At 36.9% G+C, this 15659-nt stretch overlaps 1 protein-coding gene across 2 annotated transcripts in view; it reads right to left on the bottom strand.

Annotated features, from left to right (window-relative positions):
- The window catches only part of KBTBD3 (kelch repeat and BTB domain containing 3), a 61784-nt gene extending 46162 nt beyond the window's left edge, over window positions 1–15622 (bottom strand). For both annotated transcript variants that reach the window (XM_082409945.1, XM_082409946.1), the window contains exon 1: window positions 15362–15622. The gene's annotated coding sequence lies outside the window, so the exon portion shown is untranslated. The remainder of the gene's footprint in view (window positions 1–15361) is intronic.
- Between the last annotated feature and the right edge of the window lie 37 nt (window positions 15623–15659).

Below are 15659 nucleotides of genomic sequence, written 5' to 3'. Positions count from 1 at the left end.
TGCGTGTGCTTTCCCCCAGAAGCCACAGCTGCCAGAGCTAGACCGTTTTCATTTGTGGGAACACTCATTGTCTACTCAGATACTCCATAGATGCAAGGTCTACATAACTGATCCTAGGGATTTAATCTGTAGCTTATACAGCCGATAGAAAGATTTTCGATATTCTTCCTTAGTCACCCTGTCCCTGGGATTCAGCTTTGGTTTTATCCTCACCTCGGCATGTGTTCCACCCACAGGAGTCTGGTCCTGAGGCTGCCTTGGAACTCTGGGGTCTGCCCCTGTGAGGACCGGGTGCAGAGGTGGTATGACTGCTTGGATTGCAGGAATCCCGGCGGGACCAAATGCACAGGGAAGCTGGCAGCCAAGGGCGCAAGAGATATGGCCCTAGTGAGGGCCTTTTCTGGCACTTGGCGTAAGGCACATGTGGGCCAGCCGTGACCAGGGTTTTTCTGGCACCTGGCAGCAGGCGTGCGATGGCCAGCCCTGAGAGGGCTTTTTATTATTGTCCTGCAGGCGGCACCTGAGGGCCAGCTCTAAGGGGGCTTTTTTTATTGCTTGGCAGCTGGAAAACAAGAGGTAGCCTTAAGCAAGCTTCTTTTATTGTCCGTTGGCAGGCACCAGCGTGTGGGGAGAGAGAGGTTACAATAGTGGCTCTTCCCCCTGTGTGTGACTCAGCAATAGCGCCCTGCGTCCATGGCAGTCCAGTCTTCCTCCATAGTCATTCCCTGCTGCAGATTTCCTCTCTCTTGTTCCCTCAGTCCATCTCCCCACAGACAACAGCAGTTCTTGCTCTGGGCCTGTTCTCCAATCCCCACGCACCAGCTCCCAGCCCCCTTGCACACCTGTGAACACAAGTTCCAGTCCGGGGCATGTAGGGCTGAGATACGGACCACCAGTGTATTTCTCACTCTGTCCCATCTGCCGCAGATTGGCTGCTTCACCCTCTTCCAACAGCCTCAAATGCTTCCCTTCCATCCCAATCAATTTCTCCATCGGAGAGGGGGTTTCCCCAAATTCGGGACTCTCTCCTCTGCTTCAGCTCCCCCACCCCGGGGTTCAGGTCCCATCCACTTCCTCTCCTCCTTCTCTCTACTTTTTTTCCATCCTACCCAGTTATGCAGGAATCTTTATAGTCGTTTCTGGTGTCCAAGGTCTTCTGCTAGTTTTCAGCCAGTGTTCTGAGAATTATTGCACCTATAGATGTATTCCTGATGCATCCTGTGGAGAGAGATGAACTCCAGGTCCACCTACTCCTTCACCACCTTAAATCTCCACCTTGCTGGCTTTGATGCCTGCTTTGCTGCTGCTGCTGGCCCAAGCAGGGAAGCTAATTCCTAGCTCTACCTATTACTGAGCACAATCCCAGCCCCACTTACCTGGAAACCTGGCCAGAGCATCCAGGAAACAGAGCAGTTCAGCAGCACTTGAAGAGCACCAAGCCAGTGACTCTGTTCATCTGCAGAGCCCAGCTAGTGAACCTGTCTAACCAAGGAACTTTGTGCACAGTTTTGTCTGATTCAGGTCCTTGGCCAGCAAGCCATACCAGCTGTGAATGCTGTTACACAGCCCCCAAGTTGGGAAGCAAATTGAGAGCCTGGCCTAGGGCTAAATACAGCTTCCATGCCTGCCCAACCAGAAAAACTAATCAGAACACTCAGGACGCTGCGTAGCCCAACCTACCGCCCTGCTTACAACAGCAATGGAGCAGAGAGCTGAGCCAACATGGCACCATCAAAGGAAAGTAATAAAGCTCCAATAACTGACCCTAAAGAAATGGAGATCTCTGAATTGTGTGCAAAGATTTCAGAATAATCCCTTCAAAGAAGTTTAGTGAGCTTTACAGACAATTAAACAAAATGAGAAAAATAGTGCATGAGCAAAATAAGAAGTTCAACCAAAAAATAAATGCCATTAAAGAAAACCCAGAAATCCTAGAGTTGAAGAACACAATGACTGATCTGAAGAATTCAATGGAGAGCTTTAACATCAGACTTGGTCAAGCAGAAGAAGGAATCAATGAACTAGAAGATAAGGCATTTAAAATTATCCAGTTGGAGGAGAAAAAAAAATGCAAAAGAGTGAAAAAAACCTATGAGAGCCACAGGACACCATCAAAAGAATAATATTTGCATTATGAGAATCCTAGAAGAAGAAAAAAGGACAGAAAATATTTTTAAAGCAAGAATGGCTGAAAACTGTACAAACCTGGGGAGAGAAATGGACATCCACAGTCGCGAGACCCAAAGGAGACCAAACAGATTGTACCCCAAAAGAGCTACAGAGACACATTGTAATTACATTGTCAAAAGTCAGGCAAGAAAGAATTTTAACAGGAGCAGAAGAGCAACACATCATATACAAGGGACCACCCCCATAGGCTACAGGCAGATTTCTCAACAGAAACTTTGTAGCCCTGGAGAGAATGGGGTGATGTATTCAAAATATTGAAAGAAAAAAAGCCTGTCAATTAAGAATACTGTAACTGGCAAAGCAGTCTTTCAGAAATGAATGAGATAAAGACTTTCCCGAACAAAAACTGAGGGAGTTCATCACCACTATATCTGCCTTAAAAGAAATACTAAACGGAGTTCTTCAAGCAGAAATGGAAGAACGCTAATTCACATCATAAAAAAACATGAATGTAAGTGTAAAACTAACTAGCAATGGTAAACATACAAAGTGAGATTCTCTAATATTGTAATGGTGATACATAATTCACTTATAACTCTAAAAGTTAAAAAATAAACATAAAGAAGTAATCATAACTACAATAATGTATTTGATGCACAATATAAAATATATTAACTAAAACATTAATAACTTAAAATGAAAAAGGGAGAGAAGTAAAAATGTAAAGTTTAGGTATGCTATCAAAATGATGTTATCAGATTAAAATAGGATGTTAAAAACATGAGAAATTTTATGTAAGCCTCATGGTAAACAGAAAGAAAAAACCTATAGCAGTTATACAAACAATTATGATAAAGGAGTCAAAGAATACCACTACAAAAAGTCATCAAGTCACAAAGAAGACAGAAAGGTAAAAAACTAAGTCCGAACACTATTAACAAAATGGTAATAAAAGTCTTTACTATTAATAATTACTTTAAATGTGAATGGATTAAATTCATCAATCAAAAGACACAGAATGAATGAATGGATTAAAAAAAAAATCCAACCGTAAGCTGACTACAAAAGATTCACTTTAGTTTTAAAGACACACATAGACTGAGAGTGAAGGAATGGGTAAAGCTATTTTAAGCAAATGGTATTCAAAAGAAAGCAGAGATAGCTATATTTGTATCAGACAAAAGAGACGTTTAGCTAAAAATGGTCAAAAGAGACAAAGGGCATTATATAATGAAAATGGGGTCAATCCATCAAGAAGATATAACAGTTGTAAATATTTATGCAACCAACATCAGAGTATCTAAATATATATTTAAAAAAATACTAACAGAATTAACAGGAGAAATAAATAGGAATACAGTAATAGTTGGGGACCTTAACACCCACTCTCAACAATGGACAGATCACCCAGAAAATCAATAAAGAAACAGCATATTTGAACAACATTATAGACCAAATGAACCTAATAGACATATACAAACATTCCATCCAGCAACAGCAGAATACTCATTCTTACCAAGTGTCCACAGAACATTTTCTAGGCTAGAATATATGTTAGGCCACAAAATAAGTCTCAGCAAATTTAAGAAGACTGAAATCACATCAAGTATGTTTCCTGGCCACAATCATATGAAACTATAAATCAGTATCAGGAGGAAACCTTGATAATTGGCAAATACATGGAAATTAAACAACACACTCCTGAACAACCAATGTATCAGAGAAAAAATTAAAAAGAAAATTTAAAAAGTATCTTGAGACAAGTGAAAATGGAAATACAACATATCAAACCTTATGAGGTGGAGCAAAAACAGTTCTAAGAGGTAAGTTTATAGCAATATATACATATATCAAGAAAAAAGAAAGACTTCAAATAAACAACCTAATTTTATATTTCAAGGAACTAGAAAAATAAAATAAGCCCAAACTTAGCAGAAGTAAGGAAATAATAAAGATTAGAACAGAAATGAATAAATAGAAAACAGGATGACAAAACTAAGAGTTGGTTCTTTGAAAAAAATATACAAAATTGACAAGCCTTTACCTTGACTAACCCAGGGGGAGGGGAGAGAGACAGAGGGAGAGACAGAGACAGAAGGAGACAAAGAGATTAAGAACCTAAATAAATAAAAGTATAAGTAAAAGAAGAGACATTACAATTGATGCCACAGAAATACAAAGGATCCTAAGAAATTACCATGAATAATTATATGCCAACTAACTGGACAACCCAGAAGAAATGGATAAATTCCTGGAAACATACACCCACCAAGTCTGAATCATGAAAAAATAGAAAATCTGAATAGTCCAATTTCTCTAAGATTAAATCAGTAATCAAAAGAAAATTCCCAATGACGATAAGTCCAGAACCAGATGGATTAATGGGTGAAAGTTACCAAACACTTGAAGAAGAATTAAAGCCAATTTTTCTCAAACTCTTCCAAAAAAAATGAAGAGGAGGGAATACTCCTGAACACATTTCACGAGACCAACATGACTGCGGTAACAAAGCCAAATAAGGCCACTACAAAAAAAAAACACCAAAAACTATAGACCAACATCCCTGATGAATACAGATGCAAAAATTCTCAACAAAATACTAGCAAACCAAATTCAACAGCACAATAAAAAGATCATATCCCATGATTCATCCCTGGGATGCAAGAATGGTTCAACATATGCAAACCAATAAATGTGATTCATCACATTAATAGTCAGATTAAAATCATATGATCATCTCAGTAGATGCAGAAAACGCATTTGAAAAATTAACACCCATTCACGGTAAAAATTCTCAATGAACTGGGCATAGAAGGAAAGTACCTCATCATAATAAAGGCCATATATGACAAGCCCACAGCTAACAATATACTCAGTGGTGAAAGGCTGAAAAGCTTTTCCTCTAATGTCACTACCAGGATAAGGGTACCCACTCTCACATAGTACTGGAAGTTCTAGCCAGAGTAATCAGGTAAGAAAAACAAATAAAAGGCATCAGATTCAGAAAGGAAGAAGTAAAATTGTCTTTGTTTGCAGATGACATGATTTTATATATAGAAAATTCTAAAGACTCCACCAAGAAATGTTAGCACTAATCAATTCAGTAAAGTTACAGGACACAACATCAACATACAAAAATCAGCAGATTTCTACATGCTAACAACAAATTAACTAAGAAGTAAATAAAGAAAACAACCCATTTCCAACAGCATCAATAACAATAAAATACTTCGGAGTCAATTTAACCAAGTAGGTGAAAGACTTACACACTGAAAACTACGAGACACTAATGAAAGAAACTGAAGAAGACACAAATAAATGGAAAGACAACCCACGTTCATGGATTGGAAGAATTAATATTATTAAAATGTCTGTTCTACACAAAGCCATCTATAGATTCAATACAATCCCTATCAAGATTCCCAAGGCATTTCTCACAAAAATAGAAAAAAAAAATCCTACAATTCATATGGAACTACCATAGATGCCAAATAGCCAAAACAATCCTGAGAAAGAGCAAAGCTTCCTGATTTTAAACTCTATTACAAAGCTATAGGAATCAAAACAGTTTTGTACTGGCACAAAAACAGACACATAGACTAGTGGGAAAGAAACAAGAGCCCAAAAGTAGACTCACAAACATATACGTTCAACTAATGTTTGACAAGGAAGCTACAAACTCAATGGTAAAAAGACAGTTTCTTCAATAAATGGTGTTGGGAAAAATGTATATTCATGCGCAAAAGAATGAGACTAGATCCCTATTTCACAATATCCACAAAAATTAACTCAAAATTGATTAAAGACTTAAATGTAAAACCTGATACCATAAAACTCTCAAAAGAAAAATAGAGAATAAGATCCTTGACATTGGTAATAGCAATGATTTTTTGGACATGACACCTAAAACATAAGCAACAAAAACAAAAATAAACAAGTGGGACTACAGCAAACTTATAAGCTTCTGTATAGTAAATGAAACAATCAACAAAATGAAAAGGCAACCTATAGAATGGGAGAAAATACTCTGAAACCACACATCTGATAAAGTGTCAATTTCCAAAATGTATAACAAACTCAATAGCAAAAAAACTCCAAATAATACAACTAAAAGTGGGCAAAGGACTCAAGCAGACATATTTTCAAAAAAGATATTCAAATGGCCAACAGGTACATGAAAAGGTACTCAACATCACTAATCAACAGGGAAATGCTAATCAAAACCCCAATATATCACCTCACAATTGTCAGCATGGCTACTATCAAAAAGACAAGCAATAACAAGTGCTGTTGGGGATGTGGAGAAAAGAAACCTTTGTATACATTTGTTGTGAATGTAAATTGGTATAGACAATATAGAAAATAGTATGCAGGTTCCTCAAAAACTTAAAGATAGAAGAACCATATGATCCAGCAATTCAACTTCTGGGTATACATCCAACAGAAATCAAATCACTATCCTGAACAGATATCTGTACCCCCATTTCACTGCAGCATTATTTACAATAGCCAAGACACGGAAACAACTTAAACGTCCATGGGTAAATGAATGGATAAAGAAAATATGATACACACACACACACACAAACACACACACACACACACACACACACACACACACAGAGGAAAATTATTCAGTCATAAAAAAGAAGGAATCTTGCCAGTTGTGACAACATGTATTGACCTTGAGGGCATTATGCTAAGTCAGACAGAGAAAGACAAATACTGTAAGATGTCAACTTATATGTGGGATCTAAAAACCCAAAGTCATAGAAACATAGAACAAATTGGTGTTAGCCAGAGGTGCGGGTGTGTGTGTGGAGGGAGAACTGGGTAAATGGGGTCAAAATGTACAACTTTCCAGTTATAAGATAAATAAGTTCTGTAAATGTAACATTCAGCATGATGACTATAGTTAACAATATTGTATTGAATATTTGAAAGTTGCTAAGAGAGTAGACCTTACAAGTTCAAATCAGAAAAAAACTGTAACTGTAGGTGATGGATGTTAACTAAACTTATTGTGGTAATCATTTAGCAATACACACATATATCAAATCATGTACACCAAAAATACAATGTTATATATCAATTATATCTCAATAAAACTGGAGGGTGGGGAGCTAAACATATAACATACTACCCAATAATCATAGACCTGGGCATTTATCCTAGAGAAACAAAAACTTATGTGGGCTTAAAAACCTGTACATAACTTTTCATAGCAGTTTCATTTATATAGTCAAAAACTGGAAACAACCAAAATGTTGCTCAATAAATGAATGAGTATACAGACTGTGGTACATCCTTACCATGAAGTATAACTCACCATTAAAAAGGAACAAACTACTATATACACAACAGCTTAGATGGATTACAAGGACATTATCATGAGTGAAAAAACTCAATCTCAAAAGGTCACATATTGTTTGATTCCATTTCTATAATATTCTTGAAATGACAAAATTATAGACATGAAAAAGAAAGTAGTGGTTTCCAGGGATTGAGAACTTTGTTGTGGGGAGTTGGGGGAGGTGGATATGCACAAAGGAGACTTGACTATGGCAACAGTTACAGGACTCTACACAGGTGATAAAACGACATGGAATTATATACACACTGTATCAATGTTAAATTCCTGGTTTTGAATTTGGACAAAAATTATGTAAGATAGAACCACTGGGGACATTGGGTGAAGGATACATGTGATCTCTCTGTACTATTTTTGTAATTTCCTGTATATCTGTAATTATTTCAAAAGAAAAAGACAAAGATATATAAATTCAAATCAGACACTACTTTGACATTACAGTTTTGTTCTTGTTCAAAACACTTAGAACATTCAAAGAAAATTTCCTTTTATTTTTGGTGGTTCCTCAGTTTTTAAAAATAAGTTGAATGTAAAACAAAACAGCTAAAAGGTATCCAAACCTGAGACTTTCAAAAGGATAAAAACTATATTTCTTCATAGTGGCATAGGTCTTGAGAACATCAACTAAAAAAACTCAACCACAAATTTTTTATATTAAGTTCATTGTCATTAAAAATATGAATGTAATTTGGATCTGTGTTGGATTAAGTCAATTATTCAGTCTCACTGTTCATGAATAAGAATTAAACGCAATGATATAAAGTATAAAGAAATTCTTACTTCTACAAAGATAGTCACAAAAAGCAAACTTTACTAGAAATTTTCAAGTATTCTCAAATATACTAGGATCATACACAGCTATTCACTTTTATAAAAGTTGTTAAAAGATAAAGTCTGCCGTGTATACTCTACACATAATGACAAATCCAAGAAGCTGAAACTTTCATTTCTTAAATTGGGTTTGAGTAAGTCTGTACTTTTATATTTTGCAAATGGCAAAGAACCTGAGATTGAGAGCTGAAGGAACAGGGTCTTAGATGATCCAGCACTTAGTAGTGACCCCTACTGAGGCTCTTTAAGGCTTTGGCTTCCTCATCTGCAAAGTGGACACGTCAATTACATTGCACTGTTGTGATGCTTAAATGATACTGATGTTAAATTAACGTTGCCAAATGGTATATAAAATATTAATGATTAAAATCAGTAATAACATATATTTTGCCAATAACACTATTAATTGTTAAACAATTCTTAAATCTTGGTAAAAGATCTGTAAGGCAATTTTTTTCCTCCAGAATATTCTGTAAATTCAACATTATATTTCATTAATTTTAAGACACATTCTTTCACACTTAAAATATCTGAAATTGATAGATAGGTATCTTATAATCACTTTAGTTAAATAACACTCATAACATATTTGTCATTACATGTGTATGTGCATCAAAATATGAAGGATGTATATCAGTGTCTTTGAAGAAAACCCTATAGATAAAAATGGACACTCATTTAAGAAATGATACATCATTAATGTTCCTGATAACAGAGAACAATATTATGTAGAAAAACATGGACACTGAGATGCTGAGTTGAAGGTGAATTAGAAGAGTTAGACTCTGAATGTGAGCATCTCAGCTAATTGATTTTACTTACTTTTTTTTAATGTGTGTACAAGGTTGATATGATTTTTTTTTAAAAAGGGCTTTCCATAAGTACGAAAAATTCCAAGTCATGAAAAGCTGTGTCATTTTATAAGAATGCATCTCAGCTTCAACAAAATACCTTCCTGCCGAAAACACTGAACCAATTTTCAAAACTATTCTCTTGTTTTTTCTTTTAATGTGTTCCATTAAAATTTGATTTAAAAAAATTATTCAATAAAAGTATAAGAATCAAGTCTGAGGACCAAGTCTTTGATACTAAGTAATGACAAAAGAGCATATGCAACTTGATAGAAGTGGAATATTAAACTAAAGCTGTGCTGTGACTGATGTGGGCTTTGATTTCATTGGGTCTTCCACTGATATTAGTTTGGTCACTGATGTTTCAATATAGAGCATGTTTTCTGGCCTATTCTATTCAATATTTATTACAGAGTGCTAACTATATGCCAGGTACTGAATTAGGCACTAGAGAGAGCATGGATAATAAAGGCAGACATGATCCCTCCTTTCCTGATGTTTAGTATCTAGAAAAGAAGACTGTCAAATTATAAACTGCAATAAATACTGTGAAGAAACAACTGGGAAATAGATATAAAAATGAACAGTGGGTGGTATTCAACTTCAGATACTGACAATGTTAACAGTGAACACTTATGTAGTGCTTACTCTGTGCCAGGCTCTGTACCACATGCTTTACACACTCTTTAATTTTCAAAACAACTACTATAAAATAGATAATACTATTGTCCCTATTTTATAGACAGGGAAAATGAGGCTTAAGATATCTGACATTGATAGATAGATACCTTACAATCACTTTTGACAGGCAGCAATCATGACATATTTGCCATTACATGTGTATGTGAATTAAAATGTGAAGAATGGGTTTTCAGTATCTTGGAACAAAACACTAAAGATAATAATGGATAGCAAGTGAGCAAGGAGATGGGATGTAAACCCAGACACTCTGGCTCCAGAGCCCATGCTCTCATCCACTACAATATTAGGAAGAGCCTTTCTGAGAAGGTGTCATTTAAGCTGACACCCGAATGATGACAAGGTAAGGGGCTGGTGAGAGAAATCATGTATAAAGCCCAAAAGTGGGAAAGGGTCCTTCAGTTTTAGGATATGAGAGAAGGCCAGCAATGCTGGAGTATAGTTAATGAGAGCAAGAATCTTGGGGAAATAGGGTTACAGAAGGTTGGTGCTACCTCATGCAGGATCCTATAGGCCACAAGGAACTGGAATTTTGTTCTAAGTGCAACTGGAATTATGGAAGACTGAACTAGACAGTGACATGATTTGATTTATTTTTTAAATAATCTTTCTGGTTGATGTGTGAATAATGAATTGACAGAAGGTAAGATAAATAGAGTCCAAGTCATTCATTTATTCAACAAATAATAGAAAATTTATGAAGTAACTATTATTGTAGTGTAAGCACTATTCCAGATATTGGGCATACAGTCAAAAACAATAGAGACAAGGTCCCCCACTCTGGAGTACACTTTAGAGTGGTGAACACAACTACAAACTCCTACATCCACAATTTCTCCCACTCCATTGAACATTTTCGATCAGTGTACAAATTTTAGTATCTCCCATCTTTAAACAAATATCAAACAAAAATCTATCCTTTGACCTTTTACTCTCCTCTAGCTACCATCCTATTTTTTCACTCCCAGAAAAACTTCTTTAAAGAACTGTCTGCAGTAACTTTGCCACCAGTTATCATCACAACCTACTACAATCAAGTTCGTCTTTTTCACTCTATTAAAATTGTTCATATCACTGGAACAAAAATTTTTTTAACTTGCATGGAATACAAAAGACCCCAAATAGCCAAAACAATCTTGAGAAAGAAGAATGGAGCTGGAGGAATCACACACCCTGACTTCAGACTGTATTACAAAGCTACAGTAATCAAAACAGTATGGTACTGGCACAAAAACAGACACATAGATAAATGGGACAGGTTTGAAAGACCAGAAATAAACCCATACACTCAAAGTCAATCAATCTACGATGAAGGAGGCAAGAATACACAGTGGAGAAAAGACAGTCTCTTCAATAAGTGATGCTAAGAAAACTGTACAGCTATATGTAAAAGAATAAAATTAGAACATTCTCTGACACCATATGCAAAAATAAAGTCAAAATGGATTAAAGACCTAAATGCAAAACTCCGAGAGGAAAACATAGGCAGAACACTCTTTGACATAAATCACAGAAATATTTTTTTGGCTCTCTCCCCTAGAGTAATGGAAACAAAAGCAAAAATAAACAAATGGGATCTAATTAAACTTAAAAGCTTTTGCACAGCAAAAGAAACCATAAAAAAAACAAAAAGACAACCTACAGAATGGGAGAAAATATTTGTAAACAATGCAAACAAACAAGTGCTTAATTTCCAAAATATACAAACAGCTTATACAACACAATATCAAAAAAAAACCAAACATAAAATAGGCAGAAAACCTAAATAGACATTTCTCCAAAGAAGACATACAGATGGCCAATAGGCACATGAAAAGATGTTCAACATCACTAGTTATTAGAGAAATGCAAATCAAAACACCTGTCAGAATGGCCATCATCAAAAAATCTACAAATAATAAATGCTAGAGAGGGTGTGGAGAAAAGGGAATCCTTCTACACTGTTGGTGGCAATATAAACTGGTGCAGCCACTATGGAGAACAGTGTGACGGTTCCTTCAAAAACTATAAATAGAATCACCATATGATCTAGCAATCCCACTCCTGGGCATATATCCAGGAAAGACAAAAACCCTAATTAGAAGAGATACATGCACCCTTATGTTCACAGCAGCACTATTTACAATAGCCAAGACATGGAAGCAACCTAACTGTCCATTGGCAGATGAATGGATAAAGAAGATGTAGTGTGTGTGTGTGTGTGTGTGTGTGTGTGTGTGTGTGTGTGTGTGTGTATACATACACATACATACATATATATATATATAATGGAATATTACTGAGCCATAAAAAAGAATGAAATAATGCCATTTGGAGCAACATGGATGGACCTAGAGATTATCATCTAAGTGAAGTAAGTCAGACACAGAAAGATAAATATCATATGATACCACTTATACGTGGAATCTAAAAAATGATACAAATGAACTTATTTAAAAAACAGAAATAGGCTCACAGACATGGAAAACAAACTGATGGTTACCAAAAGGGAAAGGGGGGGAGAGATAAACTGAGAATTTGGGATTAAAATATACACACTGCTATATATACAATAAACAACAAGGGCTTACCGTATAGCACAGGGAGTTGTATTCAATGTCTTGTTTGAAAAAGAATATATATATATATATATATAACTGAATCACTTTGCTGTACACCTGAAACTTTATAAATCAACTATACTTCAATAAAATAAATGAATAAATAAAATAATTAATCTAAGAAAAATGAAAATAAATAAAATTGCTCATGTCAATGTCACCACACTACCATCTTATAGTCAAATGCTAACTTCACTCCCCTCATCTTATTAACCTCTCAGAAGTATTCACACTGTTAACTAGTTCCCCATTCTTTTCTGTGCCACAACACTTTTCAAGTTTCTTATCTCCTTCTCAGTCTAATTAAGGAGGCCTATAGCACTATGATTAACAGAATGGACTTCTAGACTTAGCTCTGAAGACAGGTTGTTTCACGAGTGCTTATGGCATGGAGGACAGACATAGCAAGAGAATGTTTCCCTTTCTTGAGCAAGATAGAAAACTGATTAGTATTTCAGGTGAGAAATATGGTGGTTTAGACTAGAGACTGGAGATGGAGAGAAATAGATTTTAGCTCTATTTTAGTAGTAGAACCAATAGAACTTTGGGATAGAAGGGATACAGAAATTAAAGGAAAAGGGGAAATCAAGGTTTTGCAATAGAATAAAAAGCTAATGAACATTACCTTAAAAAATCACCAAATCTTAGAGATAATCTCACGTGATGCTTTTCCGTTGAAACTGATACCCGGAAGAGGTTATGTGATTTACCCAAAGTCACATAGATAATTGGTGATAGAACTGAAACTAGAGCACAAGTCCCTCAGAATCCTAAGAAGCCACAGATCAGGATCTGGAAAGATGACTACTACAAGCTTGCTGAGCTATCACTTTAGTGCTTTTTCCCCCTAACCAAGGCAATAAAAAATACTATAATACATTTCTGGGTTTATTGAATATAGTTAGGCAAGCTATTAACTGCACACTTTATACTGCCTTAAGAAAAAAGGGAAGGAAGTAGACAGAATATAAATATCAGTATTAGCTCATGAAGAGTAAAATCTATTCTAAAAGTTCATCAAAAACACTTGCTGAAGTATACTATTTGTAAAAGGCAAGGTACACATGAACTCCCCCTTGAGCAGTTACATTCTAATTTGCAAGATAACACACATATAAATAATTCAGGCCAATAAGGCAGTACTAGAATAATTGCCAAATGAATTATATAGACAATATATATATTTTTACATACTCTGTGGTAGTCCTTTAGAAAAAGTAAGGCTTGAGCTAAGCCCTGATGGACAAGTAAGAATTTAAAAAGTAGATAGGGAAGAGGATTAAACAAACCTATAAAGAGTGTCCACTAGGGTACTAGGCTCAGGGCTGGGGGATAAGGAGTGGGAAGAGTGAGATTTTTATACATGTTCTGTGGAGACATTCTCTTTGGTATGACATTTGAGCTGAGACCTGAATGACAAAGAGGAACAAGGAATGTGCTGATGGGAGGAGAAGAGAACATTCTGAGTAGAGAAAACAAGTACAAATAACCACTACATTACCTACCTTTATTAGGTTCTATAGATTGAATACACAGAGCTTAGCTGAAAGGTAAAAGAGTGGACCATAAGTTCCTAAACCTGAGTTTAAATAATTCCACAAATTCTCTTTCTCATCTGTTTCTCCATCAGTAAAAATTACTGCATAGAAGAGCATGGGATATAATGGACATAGAAGTGTTTTTAGAAATAGAAAAGTAAATATACCAAAATTGTAAAAGTCAGTTCAAAGAGACAAGAATGGAAAAGTGTTAATATGGTGCTTAGATACATAAAGTTAAAAGTGGACAAATGACTTACAATCATTGCTGGTATGGGTAATAGTACTTTATACTTTATATATCTTTACATTTTCTCTTACTGTAGTTTTTTGTACATGTTTTATCTTCTTTGCCAGATTGTAAGCAGATACAGCACCTGACACATAGTATTAGCAAAACTGATGTATGAAGCTAGTACTTCATTTTACAGCCCTTTGAGGATTTGTGTTTGTGTGTGTTCAAGATCCCATTTACTTGCAAATGATTGGAGGGGAATGATGATATCATGAAAAGTTAACAGAAACAAATATAGATGAAAACAGAATAAAACCTATCTTAAAGATGATGGAAATAAGAAGCAGGTAACTGTGTTAATTACTACTGCCGGCTTTTAGTTAACGTTCCCTGGCAGCCAAAGGAAGAAGGGAATTGGCTGAATCCCAGTGTCGCATTTAATCTACCACAAAGTTAGGCATTTAAATTCATCTACAGAGATGAACTTTTCCCTGGACTAAAACCCGCAAGGATCTTTGATCACAAGCAAATAACTGAGCAAAGGCACAGAGTTAATTATGAAGGGCTCCTGAAATTATGCAACTTGGTTCTGTTGCTTTCAGAGCAAAGACCTCTGATAACAATGGGACCACCGGTACCTCAACAACAGAATCCTCAGTTTTCTCCCTAGGGCTCTGGCCCAGGCTTGGCAGCCACAAAAACCGCACCTGGGTCACTTTATGGCCTCAACACAGTTAGCTGCTTGGTAGCAGCCTTGGAGTCAGGCAGGGTCCGCGCCCTGCACTGGAGGCAATGCAGAGTCTTTGCCCCAGCCTTAGAAGGCAGGTTTCAGGGTGGGCTGCTAGGGTTGGAGTGCCTAGATGAGTTTCGGCCTAAGGGGACGGGGGAGGAAGGCAACTCAGGGCCGCGGGAAACACAACTCTTAAGGGCACCATGCAGTCCCCTTCCTGCCTCAGAAACCTCTCCCGCCCTGGAACACGAAGGAGCGGCATTGACAGCCGAAGCCAAGAAAATTCTCTTCTCTGTGGATAATAGGGGCCGATCCTGGTCCCCAGGAATAAAACGCTACCATCCCACTCCTCCCTCACAGCTTAGAAATCACCCACCTGGAACTGCAGTCTCCGAAGTCTCCACCCCAGTCTCTGCCTCCACAGGCCTGATTGCGATTGGCTTGCACCTCTGTCCCGTTATCTCTTCTCCAAGTGTGAGTGGCGTTCTATACGCTCCTGGCCTTTGTCCCTCCCTTCGCTCGCCTCCGAAGCCCCGCCCCACGTGACGGTCACGCGTTGCCGCAAAGCGCAGAGGAGGGTCTCCACTTCCGCTCCCGGGGGAGGAGGTGGCAGAGTCGGTGGCGGGGAAATGAGGGCTCTCGGTGAGCAACGTGCAGTTGACGTAGCGCGACGC

Source organism: Balaenoptera physalus (genome assembly GCF_965194825.1).
Source record: "Balaenoptera physalus genome assembly, chromosome: 10".
NCBI lineage: Eukaryota > Metazoa > Chordata > Mammalia > Artiodactyla > Balaenopteridae > Balaenoptera > Balaenoptera physalus.
This window is presented reverse-complemented; position numbering and strand designations above follow the sequence as displayed.